At 40.6% G+C, this 27,187-nt stretch overlaps 1 pseudogene; it reads left to right on the forward strand.

Moving 5' to 3' along the window:
* The first annotated feature begins 19,364 nt into the window (after positions 1-19,364).
* Positions 19,365-27,187, forward strand: part of LOC139458261 (uncharacterized) — a 66,367-nt pseudogene continuing 58,544 nt past the window's right edge.

The raw sequence follows: 27,187 nt of genomic DNA on the forward strand, positions 1-27,187 counted from the left end.
CACTAAATACCCATACTGCTCCGCGTCACACAGGAAACACAGGTTTACAGCTGAAATGAGCACGAGACACATTTATTACCCATACTGCCCCGCGTCACACTGTAAAATGTCGTCTGCAGCTGAAATGTGCACCTCACACTTATTACCCATACTGCTCCGTTTCACACAGTAAAATTACATCTACAGCTGAAATGTGCACCTGACACTTACTCCCCATACTGCTCCGTTTCACACAGTAAAATGACGTCTACATGCACAGCTGAAATGTCCACGAGACAGTTGAACATATGCTACTGTCAAAGTAGGACTCCTGTCAATTATCTGATTTTACTGCCTTTTGCATTACCTAATTATTGATTGATCTCGGACAGTAATTGTCGCTTAGTGTTGACACAACTTTCCGTGATTCATATGCCTAATACAATTGTATCGCCCGGAAAACAGGTGAATCAAACAAGCCTTTTGATCCTAGAGTAATACCCCTTTAAGAATGTGTGTTTCGAGAGGCTAACTCTTCGTTATGTAAACTAAAACTGGGTATGACAATGATGTTAAAATGCTGACATTGCAAACACGTGTTAGCATGCAAGTACTTCACATATGTTTAAGTGTCGTGCGCCCTTGTCCTATGTCATGGTTACTGAGAATACACTGCCAGCCTCAATATCTGTGAAGGACAATCACAGGCAAATAGCTAGCAAACACGCATATGGAAATCTAACATCCATTTCCATCGAGTAATGCTGCAAACAATGATCTTTAGAAACCCACTTCCTCTTTGCCATTAAGATGAAGCCGTCTATATGCCCTGTCCATCTGAGTGTATCTTTCATCTGGTCGCTTCTAGATCATAGGTGGCATCAAAGAAGTGTTTACCTTCCAATATAAAACCTTGCTGAACGTACATCTCCCCTTTTATACGTTGTTGTGTCTCTGCACAAAGGTAAGAGTAAAGTATCTTCTAGCGAGTTAGTATGTTGTTGATGGTGCTCCCTAGATGATGGGAATACTCTGCGTATAGAATGCTTCTTCCATTCTTCCTGTTATAAAAGTATTTATTGGCACACGGACACGAGGTGATGCTTTCTGTGACATATGCTTTGCTTGAAATAGGACACGCGGAGGCGACATTATAGGTTTACAATGGCAAAAACCAACAATATAACTCAAAGTAGAATACGGATTAAATAAACGATGTAACTGAGAAAATAAGGTGTCAGAGTTTTACTGCCTTCTTGCAATCTGAACAGGTAAGCGAGTGCTGGAAAAACCTCACTATTTTAACTCTGTATAAGAAATATCAGTGTATAAGAAATGTCGATAGATAAAAAAGATAAATTCAAATGTCCGCGACATCAGTAATACATATCCGGACAATTAAGAGTGAGATTGTGTTTTGATGAAGAAAACGGCTCTAGACGTACACATGGTAGTTACAGAAGCCAACACGGACAGACGGAGATGACGTATATAGGGTATGTCCCTAATGTGATCAACACCCGCCGTCAACACATGCCTCTGAGTAATCCTATTTGACAGATGATATTTACCAAGTGAGAGAATGCGAACACACCTAATCGTCCATGTGGGTCATAGTAGACTGTAGGTTAATTCAAGGCACGATCAAGTCGGTGGTTGGAATCTGTAGTGTAGTCCAGATGTAAGGCCACTGCATCTATCCGCCATCTGCATCTTCTTGACTGACCTGCAGGCAGCACCTCTTGTCATTGTAACTCATGCTACTGTATGATCACAGGACCCTCCGCTAACGTAATGACAGTGGCTGGGGAGAAGAGGTGTATTGATTACACACGCCGTTGGTTTTATTGTCATGTGTATGTTCAAACCCCGGTTCGTTGATCAGTACGTTCTATAAGGTTCCTGATCTCATCCAATCTGATGACAAAGATATTGGCAGCTTATCTGGGGGATAAACACTCGTGCATTTGATTTCATCTAAATGTTTCTCTGATAATCATAGTTTTGGAAGGCATGAATATGAAGAGTAATCTGAATGCGTCCCTGGTAATTGTAACAGCTACTTTGAGACCACGTAGATGACATGTGTGAGTGAGTGAAAGGCTGACATTAGTGAGTGAGTGGCTGACATTAGTGAGTGAGTGGCTGACATGAGTGAGTGAGTGGCTGACATGAGTGAGTGAGTGAGTGAGTGAGTGAGTGAAAGACTGACATGAGTGAGTGAGTGGCTGACATGGGTGAGTGAGTGAATGAGTGAGTGAGTGAGTGAAAGGCTGACATGAGTGAGTGAGTGAGTGGCATACATGAGTGTGTGAGTGAAAGGCTGACATGAGTGAGTGAGTGAGTGGCATGGGTGAGTGAGTGAGTGGCTGACATGAGTGAGTGAGTGGCTGACGTGAGTGAGTGAGTGAATGGCTGATATGAGTGGGTGAGAGGTTGACATGTGTAAGTGAGTGAGTGAGTGAGTGAGTGAGTGAGTGGCTAACATGAGTGAGTGTGTACAGATATATCACAGGAGTTTACTGTTATACCGTTTACCGTTGCCACCAGTAATCGGAACAATAAAACAGAACAGAACCACTAAGATTCTGATGGGCTTATTAGTCACACAACTACTGTGTTGACGTGAAGATCCTTGGTTTAACGCTTCCCTTTAATGCAATATTTAAACTATATGAGGTCTGCAAATAATCAAGTCTTGATCAGACACACCGGTGACTGATATTATGAGCAACAATCCAAGCCATCAGAGTTGCTACTTCAACCAAATCACTGAGCAGACCACCCGATCCACTGCTTAGCCCTTCTATGGCAAGCATATGTTGATTGTGATTTATTCGAACTCTGAATCACACAAGTGACGACACCAACCCCTTTAAACAACGGTCTTCTGTTAAGAGCAAGCACGTTAACTCAATAAGTAATACAGATATTGTCACGTCCAGATGGGCACCGCTACTCTCTGTGCAGCGTAATGTATTGCATACATTTTGAGACACCTTATATTGGCTACTTCGATGCCATCAGTGTGGTGTCCTTTGTTCCAGCACGTCTCACTCAAGACAATCAGTTATCGAGAAACACTTCCCAAGTCCTGACTATCCTTACATGCTTTGATCATGAAGTATGTACAGCATTTTCATCTGCTTAGTCTTGCATACGTTTAACTTGCGTTGAGTAAGTCGATTACTTGTCACATTTAGTGGTTGCCATTAGCGATGATTACCCCGAAGCTGTCACGTAGTCTGCTGTGAGGTATTAAAATGACCATTACCTCTGACTTGAACTTTGTTGATTAGAATGGGCCAATGACCAAAGGTCATCTTGACTCGTCGTGACGTGGAACGTGTTGGAGATACCCATGAGTGACAAGAACGAAGAAGAGGGGAACACTAACGCGTGCACTGCTGCCTGGAACATCACAACATTTTCCTGGCCGACCTCAAACTGGATGCAAGATTTTGTACTTTCTATCGCAGTGTTTAACGGGCGGTAGTTTAGCCCAATGGGCAAAGCTTTCCATCGGTATCAGTACTATCGGAACATATATGCTGGTTCTGTACCTTTGTAAGAGGTTGTAATAGTTCATAAAATTGTAACAGTATTAATGGAACTTGTTTATGATGAGACGGGACAGCAAGTTAATTTTCACACTACGTTCTGGGCACATCGAATACCATGATACATAGGCAGCGGGAATAGCACAGTGGTTGAAGCGTTCGCTCATTGCGCCGTAGACCCGGGTTCTGTTAACCACATGGGTACCACGTGTGATACCCATTTCTGGTGTTCCTGGTCACCCTACTGTGTGCATATAGATCACTCTTTCCATGTTTATGGAAACGTTATGATATTCACACAAAACTGCCCAGTGTGGTTTCATGTAACGCAGTGCGAATGAGTCATGGTGATCTATTACTAAGAAGGAATGACCTGACGCATTCATTGTCCCTGTGTCCTCCCCAACGCTGTGGCCATTACTCTGCATTAAGTTCCACAATAAAAGGCACGCCACAACAACACGTTCTGTTTCCAATTGTTCCCCGAGATTGTGTTTATTTTTATTGTCTGCTGGCGAGCATCGAACGTGCACGCAATCACTGACTGCAAAATATAGCTTTTTCTGAAGAATAACCTAGAAAATGAATTCAAAATATTTATGTAAGGATAATGTTGAACGAAAATCAAATTTTGTCAGTCAATGATCTTTAAACATGGCGCGAGACAGTATTATTGAAAAGAATCAATATGAGAATGGAATATTTGTTCTTTGGAAAGTTGTGTTTGATCACCTAGTTCTTGATGGATTAACCTTTCCGTCAGCTCGCTGACAGAACAAGATATGTTGTGAAACCGACGCGATGCGATAATTAGATTGAATACATTCAGTCTGAATAAAGACCCCACAGTATTCACGAACATGGAAAGCATGAATAGTTGAAAATGATCACATTTTCGGCAGTAGAAATTGAGACGTGTTTAGTGTCAGCATAACTATATTCTTGTACGGTCTCTTCACGGAAAGGACATGTCAAATTGCATTACGCCAACAATGCCGAAAAGCAAATACTCCACCACTCCTCCTTTGATTCCTCGTTAGGCCTCTCACGTCATTGCTTGGTAAAAAGATCCGCCGACGTTTACAGTCGACAATTCAACAGAAGAAAACAAATCAGAAAGGCAACAACATGTTATTCCCCTGACAGTAAAGATCGCATTGACAATAAATATGGCAATGAAATGCCGCTCTAAGATTTTTGATTTACACTATTTATGCAGGCCCAAACCAGGCCCAGATGGTTTTCGTTTCAATCAAACTTTAATATGATTAAATAAATCCTGTAAAATGCATTTTATTAAAAAAAATTCATTTCGGCCTTACAAAGAAATCTGTAGGAGTCTTATGTCACAATACATAAACCAGAAAAGATAATCTGGTCCTATGGTAGAGAACGTTGCATGTCAAACCATGGTTTCTTTCTATCTGCCGAATCCTGCTTGAGACAAGCCACTCAAAACCAACGACTAAAAATGGAAAGTAATTATATTGATACGGACTGTGTGACTGTACAGATTAATCCATCTTCTAGCTGTTCACACAACAAGCCGCTTGTCACGAAAGACTATGCTATCTTGATAATGTCATTTTAAGGCGTGTGTGGGTCAAAAAGAAAATTACATGTCATATTTCCATTCCACTTTTAGCTGATGTAATCTCTCATTGAAGGGGGAAATAAACAAGTCCTTTCACCAAACATTTTGTAACGAACACAATTGCTAGGACGAAATTGAAATGTTCGATTCGTATAAATTTGAATGTAAAATATAACTTTAGTAAGCCAACAGAGTCTGTCTGAAGCCCTACAAAGGAAAAGAGAAGAGTTTTCATCTACAAAATATCACATTAAAACATAATTACAGTAAGCTTTTGTTTACATATACTCCCCCAGACACGAGATGCATGTCACATATTAGCACATACACGATATAGGCAGTATCACATTTTTGTCATTTCTTCAAAAATTCTCAGCCACATTAACACACTGCGAGACCAAATGCTTAGCCCACACTAACAATATAGGATGGATTCTCAGCGTGATATCTTGAATCGGCTCACTGTGTTCTCGCTCGCTTGTTAGCCACTATTCAACTGTAACATCATAGCACGGCTAACTGATTCACAATGTGGTAACGTATTCGGGCGACATGAAGACGGGGTACAGTCTGTCATACAGACCCTGAAACAAATATATCCAATAAAGCCCATACAAGTCTATAATAGTGAGCAAGTCTAGTAATGAAGAGTCTCTGGGTTTCTCTTTATTATATTTTTATTAAGATAATTTAACAACTGTTTTTTAGTGTAAGTATGTTCATTTCAGGGACTAGATGTTAGTCAAGTTGGAGTATTGCGTTAGGCTGCAGCGATCGTGTTTCACGGGTCAGGCAGTCATTCAAGCAGCCCCGTATTGGAACAGACACCAGGACCCGTTTCACACGTCCACGCCATGTGTGGCATTGTGTCTGACAGTATCCTACAAATGCAGGAATTCCAGCACTGCGAGGGATGTCTGACCAGACAGTGCGGCACCGCCTTCGTGGGGCAGGTCTCAGATCCATGGGCTAGGCAGTACCGCTGTAGTACTGCGATGTCAATGGTGTGAGATCACAGATGAAGATGTGTCCTGGAACGGGAGTCAGGACGTCATGCAGGAGGTACTTGATTTGACGGTGACAGAGTAATGATGTGGGCGGTGCTCCCATGCTGGTACATATTATGTGGAACAAACCTATTGCAAGTGTAACGTATCGACCTAGCGTTATTGAGATAGACATACAGCCTCACGTTATTTCCACTGTGTCCCTTGCTGACATCATCTTTTAACACGACAGTGCTGCAACATCAGAATTCAAAGACCCACACGCCCTACCTTGGAGCCTTAAATCGCAAGAACTGAACCCGATAAAGCACCTAGAAGCATTGGGTGGCCGCGAGCGACAGTGACATCCTGAACCACGGACACAGCTACAGCTGACATGTGGCCACCAGACCGAGATGGCCAATATTCTCCAACGTGTCCATGTCCGTGTTTATCATGCTCTTTCTACGAAAATTTCAAAAGCGTCATACAACTCTTGAACAATCATTTTTTTTCGGGGTTACAGAATTGAAGAGCTTCTAAATGCATTCAGAAAGTTTATGGTAGACGTGTGAAGGACATGACGCATCAGTTTACCAAGAGGATGCTTGATGTTATGACTTGAACCATTTGTTCCCGTGTTTGTTCAGTTGAACACTTGACTTGTACCATATGTTCCCGTGTTTGTTCAGTTGAACACTTAACTTGTACCATATGTTCCGTGTTTGTTCAGATGAACACTTGACTTGTACCATATGTTCCCGTGTTTGTTCAGTTGAACACTTAACTTGTACCATATGTTCCCGTGTTTGTTCCGATGAACACTTGACTTGTACCATATGTTCCCGTGTTTGTTCAGATGAACACTTGACTTGTACCATATGTTCCCGTGTTTGTTCAGATGGAGATTTTATTTGTACCATATGTTCCCGTGTTTGTTCAGATGGAGATTTTATTTGTACCATATGTTCCCGTGTTTGTTCAGTTGAACACTTGACTTGTACCATATGTTCCCGTGTTTGTTCAGATGAACACTTGACTTGTACCATATGTTACCGTGTTTGTTCAGATGAACACTTGACTTGTACCATATGTTCCCGTGTTTGTTCAGATGGAGATTTTATTTGTACCATATGTTCCCGTGTTTGTTCAGATGGAGATTTTATTTGTACCATATGTTCCCGTGTTTGTTCAGTTGAACACTTGACTTGTACCATATGTTCCCGTGTTTGTTCAGTTGAACACTTGACTTGTGCCATATGTTCCCGTGTTTGTTCAGATGGAGACTTTATTTGTACCATATGTTCCCGTGTTTGTTCAGTTGAACACTTGACTTGTACCATATGTTCCCGTGTTTGTTCAGTTGAACACTTGACTTGTACAATATGTTCCCGTGTTTGTTCAGTTGAACACTTGTTTTGTACCATATGTTCCCGTGTTTGTTCAGATGGAGATTTTATTTGTACCATATGTTCCCGTGTTTGTTCAGTTGAACACTTGACTTGTACCATATGTTCCCGAGTTTGTTCAGTTGAACACTTGACTTGTACCATATGTTCCTGTGTTTGTTCAGTTGAACACTTGACTTGTACCATATGTTCCTGTGTTTGTTCAGATGGAGACTTTATTTGTACCATATGTTCCCGTGTTTGTTCAGTTGAACACTTGACTTGTACCATATGTTCCCGAGTTTGTTCAGTTGAACACTTGACTTGTACCATATGTTCCCGTGTTTCTTCAGTTGAACACTTGACTTGTACCATATGTTCCCGTGTTTGTTCAGATGAACACTTGACTTGTACCATATGTTCCTGTGTTTGTTCAGATGAACACTTGACTTGTACCATATGTTCCTGCGTTTGTTCAGTTGAACACTTGACTTGTACCATTTGTTCCCGAGTTTGTTCAGTTGGACACTTGACTTGTACCATATGTTCCCGTGTTTATTCAGTTGAACACTTGACTTGTACCATATGTTCCCGTGTTTGTTCAGTTGAACACTTGACTTGTACCATATGTTCCCGTGTTTGTTTAGTTGAACACTTGACTTGTACCATATGTTCCCGTGTTTCTTCAGTTGAAAGTTAGTAAGGCTTAGAACTTTTCAAACAGCCCTCGTAACTTCGAAAGTAGCCTCACGTTTGATAAAATGACATTAATAAACGTGTTACGTTTTTGTGATAGTATTCTTTTAAGGGATTAAGCAAGGAAATATATGTCAAACCTCGGATGTCGAAGCCTTCAATCAGCAAACAGCAGTACCCACCGTGTGTCATCGTTTGCCTGGTGGCACATTGTAGTTCCTTCCAATATGATATCATAAGCTCCATAATAAACAGAAACACATACAATCAGTTCCGACGGTGGTGTATTGTTACCTGTATACATGGCTAGTTATATATGCAGTAGATAGAGGACAAATTCTATCAGTTGTGTCGCTCGCGGGTGCCGAGTTAGCCGAAGTAGTCTACCGGAAGTGGACACGCCACCAGATGCACGGTGGGAATATGACAGCCAATTTGGGTAAAAGCTACTTCCTGCTTAGACAGTGATTGAGATCCCATTTGATCGGTAGAGCACACTAATATGACAGTGACTGACAAGTTGGCGATGACAAGCACTGATAGAGTACTGTAACTCATGTGATAATTCTGTCAAACATCTGACAATTAGGACCGTCTCATATTTCGCATGTCTGAAACACGTGTTAGCCAAGATGCTTGAAGGCAATGCATCTCAGCACCTTAATAACGGTTTAGTATAATCTGTGTCACTCTGTTGAGACGCAGGGGTTGTTACCATGCCTTATATTTCTCCCAGACAAACACACACTGAAACTTATTCAAAAGTGTAACACATTGTTTCCATTGATCGGAATCCGCAACACCAAAGGAGAGTTATCGTGGAGAAACATATCCAAAACACGTCAGGATATCGTCTGGAAGAGAACAGTATCACACAATAACAGGCTGAAAATAACGTAGGAAATGAATAAAAGGAGTATGTTCACTGGTGCCTGCATTCAAATGGTTTTTGGCATTATGCTGCGCCAGTAAGCTTCTTGCATGAATTCACAAAACGTTCCTCTGTGTGTGTTTGTGATCAATTACACTCATCAAAGGACATCTGATCCCAATCGCGCAAAAAGATTTGATTTGGCCTTCAAATGTGCTTTTGTAATGCCACTGATATTCCAGCCCGTTACAAGGTACATATCCTTTCATAACGAATGCAATAAAAAACCGTACCATATTTAAGAAATACTCACTTTCAAAACATCTCTTGTGCAAAAACCAGAACGTTTCCGCTTCCTAACATGTTACATTAGTGCGAATAAGACAGGAATACAATTGATTGAACAACCCAGCGGCTCACGTTATTTGTTCTTCAGAGTTCGCCGAGACAGAAACTACAGGCTGCGTTAAAGCGGACAATTGCTGTGCAATTACAGTTCATCTTTAACTAAAAGATTGTGTATGTTCCAGTGCACAAGAGGGACTGGTCGCCGCCTTGGACATGTTGGACACCATGGCAGTTGTATACCGTCAGGTGAGCTTCGGATGAAAGGAGACCCCAACTGACGCACAGATGCCCACTTCCAGTGGTATGACGAGGACAGAGCAAGGATAGGCATTAGATGTGAGCCAAGCACTAGCTCATTCCGACAGAAATCAGCATAGCTTTGTATTGCAAATCACTTAGCTTCATTGTCCGTTATTAGCTGTCGTCCATCTTCTATAATAACTATACAAGTATCTGCAATACTTCAAGCGTGTGAGGGACACTGAGTTATGTCTTTCAATGTACACATACATATCACATATCAGCCTGGTGCATCTTGACACGAGTGAGTGAGTGAGTATGGTTTTACGCCGCTTTTAGCAATATTCCAGCAATATCACGGCGGGGGACACCAGAAATGGGCTTCACACATTGTACCCATGTCGGGAATCGAACCCGGGTCTTCGGCGTGACGAGCGAACGCTTTAACCACTAGGCTACCCGACCGCCACGCATCTTGACACGATAAGGCTGTTTAATCTGAAATACATTTCAACTACAACTAGACTGTTCACGCCACACAAGAGTTCGTTATCTTGGACTGGCGTTATATTTCCGACATGTAAGTGAGTGTACAGATATATGACGGTGCAAGTAAAATGTGAAGACTGCATGTCAGCGGTCACTCCACCAGATACAATAGCGAAGACTGCATGTCAGTGCTCACTCCATCAGATACAATAGTGATGACTGCATGTCAGTGATCACTCCATCAGATACAATAGTGAAGACTGCATGTCAGTGGTCACTCCACCAGATACAATAGCGAAGACTGCATGTCAGTGGTCACTCCACCAGATACAATAGTGAAGACTGCATGTCAGTGGTCACTCCATCAGATACAATAGCGAAGACTGCATGTCAGTGGTCACTCCATCAGATACAATAGTGAAGACTGCATGTCAGTGGTCACTCCACCAGATACAATAGCGAAGACTGCATGTCAGTGCTCACTCCATCAGATACAATAGTGAAGACTGCATGTCAGTGGTCACTCCATCAGATACAATAGTGAAGACTGCATGTCAGTGCTCACTCCATCAGATACAATAGTGATGACTGCATGTCAGTGGTCACTCCACCAGATACAGTAGCGAAGACTGCATATCAGTGGTCACTCCATCAGATACAATAGTGAAGACTGCATGTCAGTGGTCACTCCACCAGATACAATAGCGAAGACTGCATGTCAGTGCTCACTCCATCAGATACAATAGTGATGACTGCATGTCAGTGGTCACTCCATCAGATACAATAGTGAAGACTGCATGTCAGTGCTCACTCCATCAGATACAATAGTGATGACTGCATGTCAGTGGTCACTCCATCAGATACAATAGTGAAGACTGCATATCAGTGGTGACTCCATCAGATACAATAGTGAAACAGGGGTGGTGTTGTAGACTCGTGGTTCCTTTCCCCACGTGTTTGAAGTTCATTTCTGGATATAGCTGTAATGTAAATGAAAGCGGTGTGAAACCATGCATACTCACTCGACCACCCAAATACTCACTTCCCATGACTGATGTAGTGACTTGTATTTTAGAGGACGTAGTAACAAGGATGGGACAGAGAGGACGTAGTAACTAGGATCTGACTTAGAGGATGCAGTAACTAGGATATGACACAGAGGATGTAGTAACTAGGATCTGATACAGAGGATGTAGTAACTAGGATCTGACATAAAGGATGTAGTACCTAGGATCTGACATATAAGATGTAGTAACTAGGATCTGGCTTAGAGGATGTAGTAACTAGGATATGACATAGAGGATGTAGTAACTAGGATCTGACATAGAGGATGTAGTAACTAGGATCTGACATAGAGGATGTAGTAACTAGGATATGACACAGAGGATGTAGTAACAAGGATCTGACATAGAGGATGTCGTAACTAGGATCTGACATAGAGGATGTAGTAACTAGGATCTGGCACAGAGGATGTAGTAACATGGATGTGACACAGAGGATGTAGTAACTAGGATATGACATAGAAGATGTAGTAACTAGGATCTGACATAGATGATGTAGTAACTAGGATCTGACACAAAGGATGTAGTAACTAGGATATGACACAGAGGATGTAGTAACAAGGATATGACATAGAAGATGTAGTAACAAGGATGTGACACAGATGATGTAGTAACTAGTACCTTGTACAGAAATGTAGTAGCTCAGACCATCCAAGATCATGCAGTTTAGGATGCAGTAACAAGGACTCAACATGGAATGATAATGTATGTAATAGGTTGTAACCCAAGTAGTGACTTAGTCATTCAGAGATACAGGCTGGAGTAACTAAATCCTGAGAATAATGAATGCAGGACCAACTCCGAAACAAGGGGCTCTTCTGCATCGAGCGAAGAGGAAACTACCCGGGCTAAGTGACGTTTGATGGACTCGCCCGCTGTCACAATCACGTCTGGGTGAAGGATGGATGTTTCGTCACAATAACGCGATTTGTGTTACGTTGCTACAGACCACGTAGTTTGGCGATTGTAATAATAGTTTGGCGTTTATATTGCTGGTAAGAATGTCAGATTGATAAATCGCTGAAGCCTGAAATGAGAGTGTATCCATAATGGACAATAACTACTCACCAATAAGCTTTTCCTTAATGTTTCTTTTATTACAATATATTGGGGCTCGTGTATTATATTCCGAGATGTGGCGTCTTATGGTGGTATTACAAAATGTTTCAGACACTTGGGGAGATCTATGAATATGCTCTGGATACACACCGTCCGGGATATAGGATCACTTTGAACACCACAGCAGAGGAGGTTGAATGGGAGGACATAAAACTATAAGAGAACACTAACACTTGGGAAAGCGTTGAGATGTTATGAGAAAAAATATATGCTGAACGGCATTTCCGGCACACAAAAAGGTTTTTCAACGTGAATTAATAAAACTGTGATGATGCTTTTCATGGCAGATAGTATATATCATGTTCTTGGATTTTCAGATTCATTTCTGAAATGAAACCACAGTGTCATAATACTCAGGGCACACATGGGAGTTGTGTTTTTAATCGCAACATAGACACTGATCACTGCTCGTGAACGAGTACAGGTGTCATCACTCAAAGATAACAACGGAGGATGTAAAAAGGAGCTAAACAAACATGTAAGACATGAATGAACATAACAATGGCGGTTCAGTCCACTGGAACCTACATACGAGAACACATAAAAGACAAGTCCTCGGGCTGATGATACGAAATAGGAGCAACTCCACATATTCAACTAGTTCCCACTTCCTTAGATTCTAATTACTAAAACTGCTGTGGATATTAGTGATGGCTCATTGTTAGAACAACACATGCCTATATTATGTATATCCAGTCTATGGCGGGCAACTGTGTCACAGGCACTCTCACCATGCGATTGTATTCCAGGACCGACATCAAGCGATCCTTGACATTCTGAAGAATGAAATGTGAAATGAAAACGCCATCATATTCCCTATTAGTTGTGCAGATTAAACATCAAACTCTGGCGAGTTTATTGGGTGATAATGAAAGGCGATACGACTATTGAGAAAATGCAGAGATCATTTGTCATACTGCCACATATGTAGAGGTGTTAATGATACTGGCGTTCTATGCATATGTCAACGTGGAGACTAACTGTTTTTATTGCTGCATATATATAGTCAGCCATATGCATGTTTATGAACATAGATGAAAGTCAAATATTACTCACTGGCCAACGAAAAACATTATTATATTTAGATCTCGAATTGTACCAATGATTTCTCTTAATAAGCCAAACCTTTGTGCCGATTATGGTCAGGTTGGGGGATATCTGACTGTTTATTTGGAGATGAGGTCAGGATGCGATTTGGGCTGGAACCGTAACTTTCTCCATACTTTCTCAATTCCCTCCGACAGAGGTAATGCACTTATCTGACGCAGGTGTTCTGTAAGCATAATTTAGTTCTAAATTGAAAACGTCAGCGGCAGAGAGTTACCAGTCTCGATTATCACCGCATAACGCTTCTTCTGATACTGACAGTAACTGTTCGGGCTCCATAAACAAGACAGTACAAGAGTAACGACAAACTCTTAATACCCTACTGTCTTTCTACTGTACGCCCTCTTCGTCGTTAGCATGAGGGTTTCATGCAAGACAGTCTCAGTACTTGACAGCGGGGGGACAAATGAACAGCTATCATATGGTAACTGAATTGTACATTCGTGTATTTCGCGCAGTTTCCTGTAGATAAAGCAACTATGTTCATTTTGCATTCTTGTTAAATGCAATCAAGGCACCGCTGCGCAATATTTCGCTCATTATTAATAATAAGTCAATTTATAATGCGCCAGATTACATTTACCAAGTGAATGCTCATGCTGCTACATTGATCCTGGTCACTGGTCCGTTTGTCATTTTCACCTCCCTGGGGAATATATATAACCAAAGCTGCCTGTGAGGCGCTAGAAGATAAACAGTCACATTATTATTTTATCCTACCTGGTACCCATACACTGCTAGGTGAACAGAGGCATACTTTGATTAAAGTCACCTGCCAGGGGTGACACAACATGTGTTACATGTGTTTCAGTTTGGAGCAGGAACGAAGCCTTCGAACCTCTCAGGCTCAAAGAAGTTGTACGCGGTCACCCATTGTACAATCCGCCACTAACGTTGCTTTAACTCCACCTGATATGTGTGCTGTGCACAGGACCTCTTAGTACATACGTACAATCTGTATTTCAAATTCCCCAGTCGCCGTTAATCTGAAAAAGGTACTTTTAAATAATTTTGGTCTTGGTGATCAAGTAACAGACACCTTCAAAAACCTGGTGTCATTACTATTTCATAGAAATTATAAACACATCCTTGACAGATAGTTGGAATAGTGCAATGGGACTCTGCTTTTTCTTGTCGCTTTAATTTACGAAACAGGATTCGGGTTTCAAAACTATCGTTAAATAGTGGGTGTCTGTCATTAATCAGTCTAGTTAGCATAAATGGTTCATCTTACAACATTAAGGAGTTTACGCTTAATGTCATACTTGTTGAAATGTTAAACTTGTTATAATGTTATAACCTCATACTTGTTTTAACGTCATACTTGTTTTAATTTTTAATAACGTTATAATAGTATTGCTAATTATCTTGTGAAAACGTTATACTTGTAATGATATACTTATTATAATGTTATACCGTTATACTATACTCGTTAAAATATAATGTTATAATGTTATGCTTGTCATAACGTTATACTTGTTAAAATGTATACGTGTTAAAATGTTATTACGTTATACTTGTTATACTGATATACTTGTTATCATGTTATAACGTGTTACTTGTTAAAATGTTATACTTATTATAATGGTATAACGTTGTGCTTGTTATAACGACATGCTTGTTAGAATGTTGTAACGCTATGCTTGTTATAATGTTATACTTAGTATAATGTTTTAAACGTTGTACTTGTTAAAATAACGTCATACTTGTTAAAATGTTATTACGTTATGCTTGTTAACATGTTGAAATGTTGATATGTTATAATAGAATACTTGTTATAACGCTATACTTGTTACAATGTTCTACTTGTTATAATGTTGGGAAAAAAATAAGTTATTATGCTATACTTGTTGTTATTCTTCTTATTATGTAATGCCATGCTTTCTATGATGTAATGTTATGCATACAAAAATGTTGTACTTGTTATAATGTTAAAACCTGCTCATTGCATGCTGACTTGAATAACGAATAGAACATTCATATATTCATCGTAGATTTATATATTTATCGTTTCGACATTATGCATTAGAACTTGACATTTACTGTTTAGAAGAAGAATGATCACAGTTTAAATATAGTGACGAGCAATATTTAGCGGAAGGACAGAATCAGAAGGCCTGCGTTCATACGGCTTACCGCTCGTGCTGTAGCTGAGACATAAATCATTTCTGACAGAACAAGGACTGGTTATGGATATGCCAAACAATCCTAATGTTTGCATGCGAATTACAATGTATTCCATGTAGCTTTAGGAGGGAGTGTTATTACCATATCATTAATTCCTGGTCTCTACTCCACCACAAGCACCCTTGGGCCCGGAATGATAACGGGTTATCCAGCACACGTGGTTTAATTTGAAATGTGTCAGAAGGGCTTTAGGGAGACTGTATGACTGATAGTGATTTGATCATATCTTTCCGCCGGATATTTCATTGAAGATACTATTTTGATGTGAAATAAAAACAGAGGTATGCGATTGTTTTAATACCTGCGCTGACATGTTGATACGATAATATTAATCACATGTTCCTGGAGTTTTATCTCGTATACATAATCTATCTTCACGGGCTGGCCTTGTTTAGTCGGTTGGTTCCATTGGTTGTCCGGGACAGGCTGTGTATCACATAACTGGGTATTATACACTATGGTTGATCGGCAACTGTGGAACTGTCTTGTAAAATTAGACTGTTGCATGTCGACCATTACTGGTCACCCAGTTTGCAAAGACAGAATCAGAATGAACCAACGACATAACACTGCCTGGGACAACTATAACGCGACTTCATTGCACATACTGCCACGTGCATCCACACAAAGTTATAGTTTGATATTTGTCGGTCGAATAAGAAGATATCCATCACATCTGATTACACATTCGTTCTACACTTCGTAAAGGTAACCTTTATATAACAGTATGTGTTCGTTCTATACCTCATGAAGGTAACAATAGCTGTACAATCATCTGTTGGTTGTCCCCGTCCTGACAGTAATGGCAGATGTAAGAGTATTTGATAGCTAGAACTACAGATTCATAGAACCTTGAGAGAGATTAATTCCTGTGTGGATAAGCTATAAAGAATATATGTTTGTGCATTGGGCGAATTATTAGCACACAAAGACCTTATTTTGGGTATAACTTGCCCATGTACAGTAAGGAGAGGATATCCTTCGAACAAGAATGTTTCATGGTTAATACATAACTGTCAACCGACTTCAGAATGCTTATGGTGCTGTTTGTGTGAAGTGAATAGTGATATCAGAAAGTTTCGAAACCATACATTCTGGCAATGCCTCTCTGAGTAGCAGAACCTGGTTGTGTAATTATAGCTAAAAATACCATCTTTTGTGAAGGAAAATGTCAACGAAGTCAAAGCATTGATTAGTTAAGATCACAGGAAACACCAAAGATGGAGGATTAACTTCCTTTCCAGCTATTTCCGTTGACCAGCGCGCATGTCCAAACATATGTGTGACGCAAAGCAGATATTTATATTGGGCTGCATACTAGATTCTTCTCTGGTGTTATTTTTTGGGGACATTCACTGTTAAGGAAACGTTACCCTCAAGGAACATTAATTCGGCTTTCACAAATCTGTTTTCACATTAGATAAAAACTAATCAAAGGTGAGCATGTTAATAATAAGGGACATTCAAGTACGCCTACTGCTCGTACCTCAGTGGATGGGATGTGTTTTGTCTAGCCATCGACCGGTCTGACGCCTGGATGTGGGATTACACTCAGTTTGTTTTATATCAAAGTTTACCTGTACGCGTGGATTGTATAAATATGATTAAAGGTAATTACCTGATGCTGCATCCTCATTGTTCCTACAATTGCTCTATATCGTGGAATTATTACAATGTGAAATAGGGTGTGAAATAATGCAGTATACCCAAATTTTGAATAAAAAATTGGGATATATAATAGGTATAGAAAATGGTAATTATATCCGTATAATAACGTATGCCACACAGCAGATCAATACGGGAAAAGGTTGGTCAATCGTGTCGTCGAAGCAGGAGTACAGACCTTATTATTAACCGCTTGATGATACCGTCAATATCTGACGATAGTATACTCTTATAAAGCTTGAATAACCAGTCAGTTCATGGATACCCACAAAACAAATATGTGTCAGTATCAACAAGTATTTGAACTCTATTTGTAATTTATGCTGCAGACACCGGTAGCTTGTTTGGAATGTTTTGTGACAGTGAGTGAGTGAGTGAGTCGGGTTTTAACAGTATTCCAGTTATATCACGGCGTGTCAGCTTAATGTGGGAGGAAAGCCCGAAGTGATGCAGGTCTAAGACGTTTACCACTTCGGTGAAACCCACGAGCACGGGTATGGTGCTGACAAACCTAGAAACATAATCGGGGCGAACCGGGATTCGAACCCACAATCATAGGTTTCCGGCGTGCCCAAGGGACGCAACTCTGCACAGCGAATCGCGGCGGTTTGGACGACTGGGCCACCCGTGCCCCCGTTTTGTGACAGAATTGACACATTATTTAGGATGTCTGTGTGTCTGTATTGACCGTTTGTTTGGAATGTTTGTGTGGCTGTATTGACCGTGTGTTTGGAATGTTTGTGTGACTGTATTGACCGTTTGTTTGGAATGTTTGTGTGGCTGTATTGACCGTGTGTTTGGAATGTTTGTGTGGTTGTATTGACCGTTTGTTTGGAATGTTTGTGTGGCTGTATTGACCGTGTGTTTGGAATGTTTGTGTGCCTGTACTGACCGTTTGTTTGGAATGTTTCTCTGGATATATTAACAGAAGTGTCAAAGAGAGATGATTTGAAAAGGAGTTTAACATGCACAAGTATTACACGTGTGAGTGTGAGTGTGAGTGTGAGTGTGAGTGTGTGTGTGTGTGTGTGTGTGTGTGTGTGTGTGTGTGTGTGTGTGTGCTTGTACTAGTCCGGGCTGATGCTGATGGTGCTATAGCCCACTCAGATACCATGCCGCAGTTTAACATGAATACCCCACTCAGACACAGTATACTGACTCCGAGCCGACCGTTCCTTCCTTTAGCCCCTTAATGCCTAACGTCAGACAGGGTTACAACAAGTACCATCTTTTAACGTCTTTTGGTATGATGGGGCCGGGGGTCGATCCCCGGACCACCCGCTCTCCGGGCGGACGCTACCACTAGGCCACGGAGGCGGTCGACAGTAGTTTCAGAACGCCTGCATCAGATACTATCAGTCTCGAACATCTGCTGAAACAAATTCTTTAGGGTGTAGAATGCAAAATAGGGATGAGCATGATATCAGTAGATCTCAGTATCTTAGTAAGGACACCGGGTGTTTGTATGGACTATGTTAGGAAAGATAAGGCCCCTTTGAAATGAACATCTTGGGTTAATTGTTTATTTAAAATTTTGGTATATATGCTGTGATATATTTCGTCGACGTATTTGTACATTTTTTTGGAAAAACATTCCAGTTTACAAATCTGCAGTCATACAGCGTTAATAAGAGGAACATATGGTGTGGAGAAAATACCTGCAAACGTGTTATCTATTTCCCTTCCTCTCAGCCTTATGACTTGACTATACAAATAACTGTAGAGCTATTTCCACGCATGGACGAGGTTCATCTCACAGTCCGGGGAGTCCAGCTGCGCCACCCACATTCATCATTCAACCAACTCCAAACAGGACACCTCATTCCGACAGTCACGTCTCCCCTATTTCATCCATCTCACGACCGTCTCCGTGGTCTAGTGGTTTAGCGTCTGCCCGGAGACAGAAGGTCTGGGGTTCGATCCCCGGTCGCGTCATAGCAAAAGACGTTAACAGATGAGGATGGTACTTGTTGTTACCCTGGCTGGTACTAGGTATTAAGGAGCTAAAACAAGGACTGGTCGGCTCGGAGTCAGTATACTGTGTCTGAGTGGGGTATTCATGTTAAACTGCGGCATGGAATCTCAGTGTGCTAACACTACAACCCTGCCGTCTGTATCTCCCCACCCTCAACCCCTAGCCTCATTCACCAACCTCATCACGCCACCAATGCCCCACACCATCATTCCGCCACCAGATTACACCGCAAATCTTATTCCTTCAACCCCATCTCACAACCTCATCCCGACCCAGTATCCACAACCTCATCTCGCCCCCTGTACACACAACCTAATCCCGCCACGAGTACCCCCCAAAACTCCCACCATCAGTTCCCACAACCTCATCTCCCACCATCAGTTCCCCCACAACCTCATCCCGCCACGAGTACCCATCTCACCATCCCATCAACCTATCCTTCTCCCTGATCAGTGTGTACTTTCTGTGATAAATCTTGCAGCTGGAATCGTAGGCTACTTATCACCTTATACCCGCCTCCCTTCTAGAGAACTATCCGTGGAAGCAGGGATGGACAATTGCTGACATGAGAACGTGTAAATGTGACAGTCATGACATAACACGATGTTAACATACATACGAGTTCGTGTCAGCTTGATACTGGAACTGTTAAAAAACTGTATTCCTAGTATGACATTTAGAAACAAAACATGACGCACAACTTCTATACATGGTATGGTGTTATATCAACATTCCAACGTGAATCGTGATCAGCTTCAGCAACCACGCGTCGTAGGAAACTATATTTTTAAGATATAGGTTAAATCCGCATTTATTACGATCACGAATGCAAACGTTTTTGAACACGTAAACGATGGCAACACTAGGGAACTGTGGATCTCAGTCGTCGCTGCTGTAGTAGTTATTGACGAAAGTTGTAAATGACGTCGCAGACTGAACGCAGCGCGACACATTCTGTCCTAATCTCGCTGACCACGGGTGGCTTGGGAGGACGCTCAACATCGAAGTCATTCCTATCGGTCAAAAGAGCCCCCAGTGATATCGTGACCACAATATTCTAATTAAAGGCTTGAGATCGGTGGGGACGGTACGGGAGATGGGTCTATTGGAATTGTGAACTACACTGCTAATTCTGAATCAATGACACATCTTGATATTTGTCCGAAGATGAAGATGACCTGAGGTCAACAACGTGTTTGCTTGGTTTCCTGATTGACCATTGTCCACTAAGAGCACCGGATTCTAATATTCAGACATGCAATTACAAAACGTGCTGGAAATATCCCCCAATGGATTTGGCTTCATAAATGTATTCGTCAACCGATGTCGTTAAATAACTGATGAATAATTAATTTTAAATCAAGTTGGTCTGTCAAGAAGCAGGATGTGATTTGGCCATGTGTAGTCAAGATAAGCCTTATCGTATTGGAACTACTCTATTGTACAATAACCGATATGAAATGGAGAGTGGAAAGCAACAACTACCAACATAACGTTTGACATAAGATGGGTTTCTAACAGATGCTCTCGCACCTTAATCTTTCTTTTTCATCAAACTCCTTATTGTCACACACGTGGCTGATTGCGTTGATTTGACTTTATCGTGCGAAATATACCTCAAGAACTGATTGCCGCCACTTAATGCTGTAAGATAAGCTAAATGCCCCCCTATAACGCTAGCCCGACAAACAAGGCCAGTGAAGGAAATGATATCTGACTGTTGACTGACTGTTCTGTACTATACACTGTGATTGGCAGTCTGAACTCGGTCGTGATTGCCTAAACATTCGATCTGCTGATATCATTTTAAACACAGTGGCCATGATTCCCCAAACACTCGATCTGTTGATGTGAGTCTCAAGCACAGTCATGATTGTTTAAACTCTCAATCTGCTGATGATTTTAACCAACTCCGTGATTTGTCTAGAACAATGGGCAAAGCGGAGATTAAAGAAACTGCCTGATTCTCCATGACATAAATATATTTTCTTCCTCAACGTATACGTCATACCGGAACTTGGTTAGTTATCTGAAACATTCAGTCAGTCGAGGATAAAATGACCTCTCGCATCTAAATTAAGTAAATTTAACTAATTAAAACGACACTTTCGCTTTTAAATTTCAAACCGTTCTAATATCGGAGGATCTTGGCCACCTGCAAAATAGCATAGTGTTAAAGGTCACACGTTACACACATCTATTCATTCATATTGCATGACCACGACCGGGCCTGAAGTCTGCGTTCTACTGCTGATAACAGATAGACACTATTTGATTGCAGCCAATACCGCTGTAATTAGCCCACGACATGGAGTCAAAGGGCTTCCTAGGGTTTTGTTACACCACAGTGAGAAAAGTAATCAAGTTTTCTTTTTACGGCCAAGATTGTCCATTGACGCAGACACATGTCTTTGTCTCTGTGGCCCAGGTCGATTGAATCAGCTGGCCCCCTTTATAATGTGATATTGATCACTGTTAATTGCTACCATTTCCTTCATGTTTTATGCTTTTTACGTGATATATTTCTTCACAAGGGTAATTCCAGTTTCAAACTCATGACCAGTTTCAATGGATTTCAACACTTTTTTGCTGATGATATCTTAGGGCATGTTGAACAATTTCGTTGAATTTAAAAAAGAAGAAGTTTCCAGTAACATTTACCGAGCAGTTGAGATTAGTTTCAACAGATGTTTCTAAAGCGTTAGATTTTGTAGTGTGATGAACTAAGTGCTCCTTCCTGTTTTGGGGAGAACTAGTGAGATCTAATTTTTGACAACTGTATGTGATTATCACTGACGTAGTTTACGTAAATACACTTTGCTTTGGGAATACACCTGTCAGGATTACCGCATAGTTCGAGGACATAGTTCTATTGTGAACTCAAAGCTCTCATTTGTTGTCTATCAACTATTTTCATAATTTCGATTCTAAAGCATGATCTGAAGTCGTATCTCAGTTATGTGGCTCAACTTTGAATCAAGGCTTTGAGCGGTTAACGTAGAAACGTCCATCAAGTTGTGTCATTGTCGTGCCTCTAGACTTCCATCTGTGTCAGGATAAACAGTGTTGTTACGCTGGTAAATATTGCAATTTGCCATGTAAAATATCAAACATGATACTGTCAAGGTACGGCTGTCTCTTTGCAAGTAGAATGTATAATGACGGTACGACACCTGGTATTTTGCTCTTTTTGTAAAGAGATAAAAGACATATTAACGTTTGGAACTGAGCATAATAGTGCATCGTTCGCAAAGTCATAATCACGTATATTATGCAATTAAACTTGAGTTCGTTCAGTTGAGATCCACACGAGCATGTTATTAGTGTCGAACCTTTCAGGTATCTTATTGTAAACATGTTTATAGTTACCACCTCATTCCTGAATCGTTGATATTTAGAAAAATCAATAATGTATAAAATAAACAATCGTATGACAAACATTTATTACATCACGATCATTAATAATCCTGTATTCTGATTAGTCTCCCCGCGGTATCGAATCTAACCGAAAGCTTTTTGGGCAGTATATTGGACAGAGCATTATGAGCATAACAGTGGTGCTATTTTTACAATTATTATACACGGCGAGACTCGCTCCTTTTTCTCTTGGGGTGAGGGACGCAATTGACTAAGTATCAGGGGTTATGGATGTGATGGTGTGTGTGTGTGTGTGTGTGTGTGTGTGTGTGTGTGTGTGTGTGTGTGTGGCGCGTAAATACACACGCGAATTATTTTCAGATTTCCCTCGATTTGACAATCCATGCTTGTCGTACGAGGCGACTAACGGGATCGGCTGATCAGACTCGCTGACCTGGTTGATGCATGCCATCGTATCCCAGTTGCATAAAACAACAAACAAAGAAACACACACATTACTCAAGTGAGGCAGTTCTCATTTTGTCATTGTAGAATGTAAGTATACTTAAATTTAAAGTGTTCAGCTCCAATTCGATGCATATGAGAGAATACTACATTAGGTATCTAATTGACAACACGATTTTCTGATTTATGTCACAAACACATCCATATAATCTATAAACCAATTCTGATCCATAGCTCAAGGAGTTCACACATGAGGATAATTATACAACAGTTTGCGGCAACTGTTTTGATGTTCGGGAAAAATAAGATGTATTGTCTTTGTTAGCAGATGTAACGTCTCATTCAAGGATAAAACAATGATTAATAGGAAGAGAGGATTGTATCGGTACCTCGAAGAATCACCGTCAATAAATGAAGATCTCGAACGCCTTGGGAGAAGATTGTGATTGCCGTGTAGAGTTGGCTTGTGTTGTCGGACAAGCAGCAACGTGTGCGACGACACAGCGGCAGCAACGTGTGCGACGACACAGCGGCAGCAATGTGTGCCACATACCGCCGTCTTCACAAACACGCCTTAGTTTGTGTTGGCGGCATCAACGTTGACGTGATGAAGGAGAAACGTAACCCGATAAATCAGCACATTTTCGTAGGATTTAAGCCCCTCGGCGCACGTATGACCGCGTGATATAGAATGTATTACAAATGTCTGCCTGACGGATGTATATCGTATAGATAGTGATCACTGCTTACCCCCGCACGCTTCTCCAGAGAGTTGTGGCTGGGCAACTTCCTATTCGGGAAGAAGAATCTTGGCAGTAACGGTCGCGGTGGAATATGCGTCATGTTAATATCTGATAGCACATTACGCTAACAGTTAACTCGTTACCAGCAGAGAAGGCTAATTATATAAACTGTATACGACAAATCAAGCGTAAAGACAGAAATATACCATCGCTGCTGACTGTTTTCTCAGAAGCATTCCTCTGTGTTGTGTGGTATATATGCAGGCACACATTGCGGGGGTTGGAAGCATCTAGTTTCACCTACTGTTGGGCTTTAGCAGGGTGAGTGAGTGAGTATGGTTTTACGCCAATTTCAGCACGATTCCAACAATATTGAGGCAGGGGACAGCAGAGGAGGGCTTCACACATGGATTGATGGGCTGAAGCAAGTGCCGTCACTTGACATACTCCCCGTTTGTAAGTAAGATACAGACAGACAGACAGACAGACCAACAGACAGACAGACAGACAGACCAACAGACAGACAGACAGACAGATAGATAGATAGATAGATAGATAGATAGATAGATAGATAGATAGATTAGATAGATAGATTCATCGGTATATAATATAAGAGATATATAGTGTATTTCAGAGATATAGAGGTTATCACGCGAGTGTGTTTGGGGATGGTAAATATCCTGCATTAGGAATAAACATTGTATTTAGCGAGCCTTGGCGTGATAACCTCTTTATCATATAATGTCATTCTTTAATTCTGTGCTAAATAAATCACCTTCCCTCTCTCACAAACATTACCTAAACATTGCGAGTTTTCCTGGAATGCGCGCATTACTATTTATTACGTCACAGGGTAAGTGATGTGTCAGTCGGACTGTGATAGCAGCCAACATAGTTCCAACTGAAATCTGTTTCTTATACAGTGGCGAAGTAACAGTATATATACGCAAAACAACAGTTGTTTTTAATTGCCTTTCTCGGCAATCCATCAGTCTGTCCGCTAGAGTAACTGCCCTTTGTCAAAGGGAAGCTACTCTAAACCTAGTCTGAGACGTCACGGCCACGGTCAGACGTTGTTGACAGTCGGTCTGTCCTTTCATAACGTTAAGAAGTGTAGTCAGATGTACACACGGCGACAAATCGAAACAAGGTAACAGTTCAAACATATTTCGGCCGAATCCGACCATTTTGATTTGTGGAGAAGGTTTCAAGCCACAGCGGTCTACAAGCACAGATATGGCTACTGATCCCGCTTGGCTGGACCTCGTGCCCTCGCAAAATTGTTTCGAAATTTATATCTCGAAAGTTGCAAAAACTTATAAGATGCCTTAGCTACGTCAAGTTAGACACTGATTTTCAGTATATTAGACTGTTCGTTTGATAATGATAGAAATTATCCCTGTAGTTTATCCAGATTCACGATGGTTAATTCTGACTCGATCGCCGAATGACGAGGGCGATGCCATGTTTGTTTATAAACAGTGAAAGTAGTCCTACTTCACCTTTGATATTTGCATCTCTGTCCGCATATGACCCCAACAGATATCGTTTTTATCCGTTGGCTTTATCCTGCCGAGATACCTACCCATTATATGATAAATGTGTTTACATACAGGCAAGTTGGTATGTAACTGATATATATATATATATATATATATATATATATATATATATATATATATATATATATATATAGCGTATTTCAGCGATATGTGTATACATTCAGGCAAGTCGGTATATAACTGATATATAGTGTATTTCAGCGATATGTGAATACGTACAGGAAAGTCAGTATATAACTGATATATAGTGTATTTCAGCGAAATGTGTATACGTACAGGAAAGTCGGTATATAACTGATATATAGTGTATTTTAGCGATATGTGTATACGTACAGGAAAGTCGGTATATAACTGATATATAGTGTATTTCAGCGATATGTGTATACATACAGGCAAGTCTGTATATAACTGATATATAGTGTATTTCAGCGATATGTGTATACATACAGGCAAGTCGGTATATAACTGATATGTAGTGTATTTCAGCGAAATGTGTATACATACAGGCAAGTCGGTATATAACTGATATGTAGTGTATTTCAGCGATATGTGTATACGTACAGGCAAGTCGTTATAAAACTGATATATAGTGTATTTCAGCGATATGTGTATACACACAGGCAAGTCGGTATATAACTGATATATAGTGTATTTCAGCGATATCTGTATACATACAGGCAAGTCGGTATATAACTGATATATAGTGTATTTCAGCGATATGTGTATACGTCCAGGAAAGTCGGTATATAACTGATATATAGTGTATTTCAGCGATATGTGTTTACGTACAGGAAAGTCAGTATATAACTGATATATAGTGTATTTCAGCGAAATGTGTATACATACAGGCAAGTCGGTATATAACTGATATGTAGTGTATTTCAGCGATATGTGTATACGTACAGGAAAGTCGTTATAAAACGGATATATAGTGCATTTCAGCGATATGTGTATACGTACAGGAAAGTCGTTATAAAACGGATATATAGTGCATTTCAGCGATATGTGTATACGTACAGGAAAGTCGTTATAAAACGGATATATAGTGTATTTCAGCGATATGTGTATACATACAGGCAAGTCTGTATATAACTGATATATAGTGTATTTCAGCGATATGTGTATACGTACAGGCAAGTCGGTATATAACTGATATATAGTGTATTCCAGCGATATGTGTATACGTACAGGAAAGTCGGTATATAACTGATATATAGTGTATTTCAGCGATATGTGTATACGTACAGGCAAGTCGGTATATAACTGATATATAGTGTATTTCAGCGATATGTGTATACATACAGGCAAGTCGGTATATAACTGATATATAGTGTATTTCAGCGATATGTGTATACGTACAGGCAAGTCGGTATGAAACTGATATATAGTGCATTTCAGCGATATGTGTATACGTACAGGCAAGTCGGTATGAAACTGATATATAGTGCATTTCAGCGATATGTGTATACGTACAGGCAAGTCGGTATGAAACTGATATATAGTGTATTTCAGCGATATGTGTATACGTACAGGAAAGTCGGTATATAACTGATATATAGTGCATTTCAGCGATATGTGTATACATACAGGCAAGTCGGTATATAACTGATATATAGTGTATTTCAGCGATATGTGTATACGAACAGTCAAGTCGGTATGAAACTGATATATAGTGTATTTCAGCGATATGTGTATACGTACAGGAAAGTCGTTATAAAACGGATATATAGTGTATTTCAGCGATATGTGTATACATACAGGCAAGTCTGTATATAACTGATATATAGTGTATTTC

This window comes from Haliotis cracherodii, unplaced genomic scaffold, assembly GCF_022045235.1.
Source record: "Haliotis cracherodii isolate W230 unplaced genomic scaffold, xgHalCrac1.p SCAF_1, whole genome shotgun sequence".
In the NCBI taxonomy this organism is placed as follows: Eukaryota; Metazoa; Mollusca; class Gastropoda; order Lepetellida; family Haliotidae; genus Haliotis; species Haliotis cracherodii.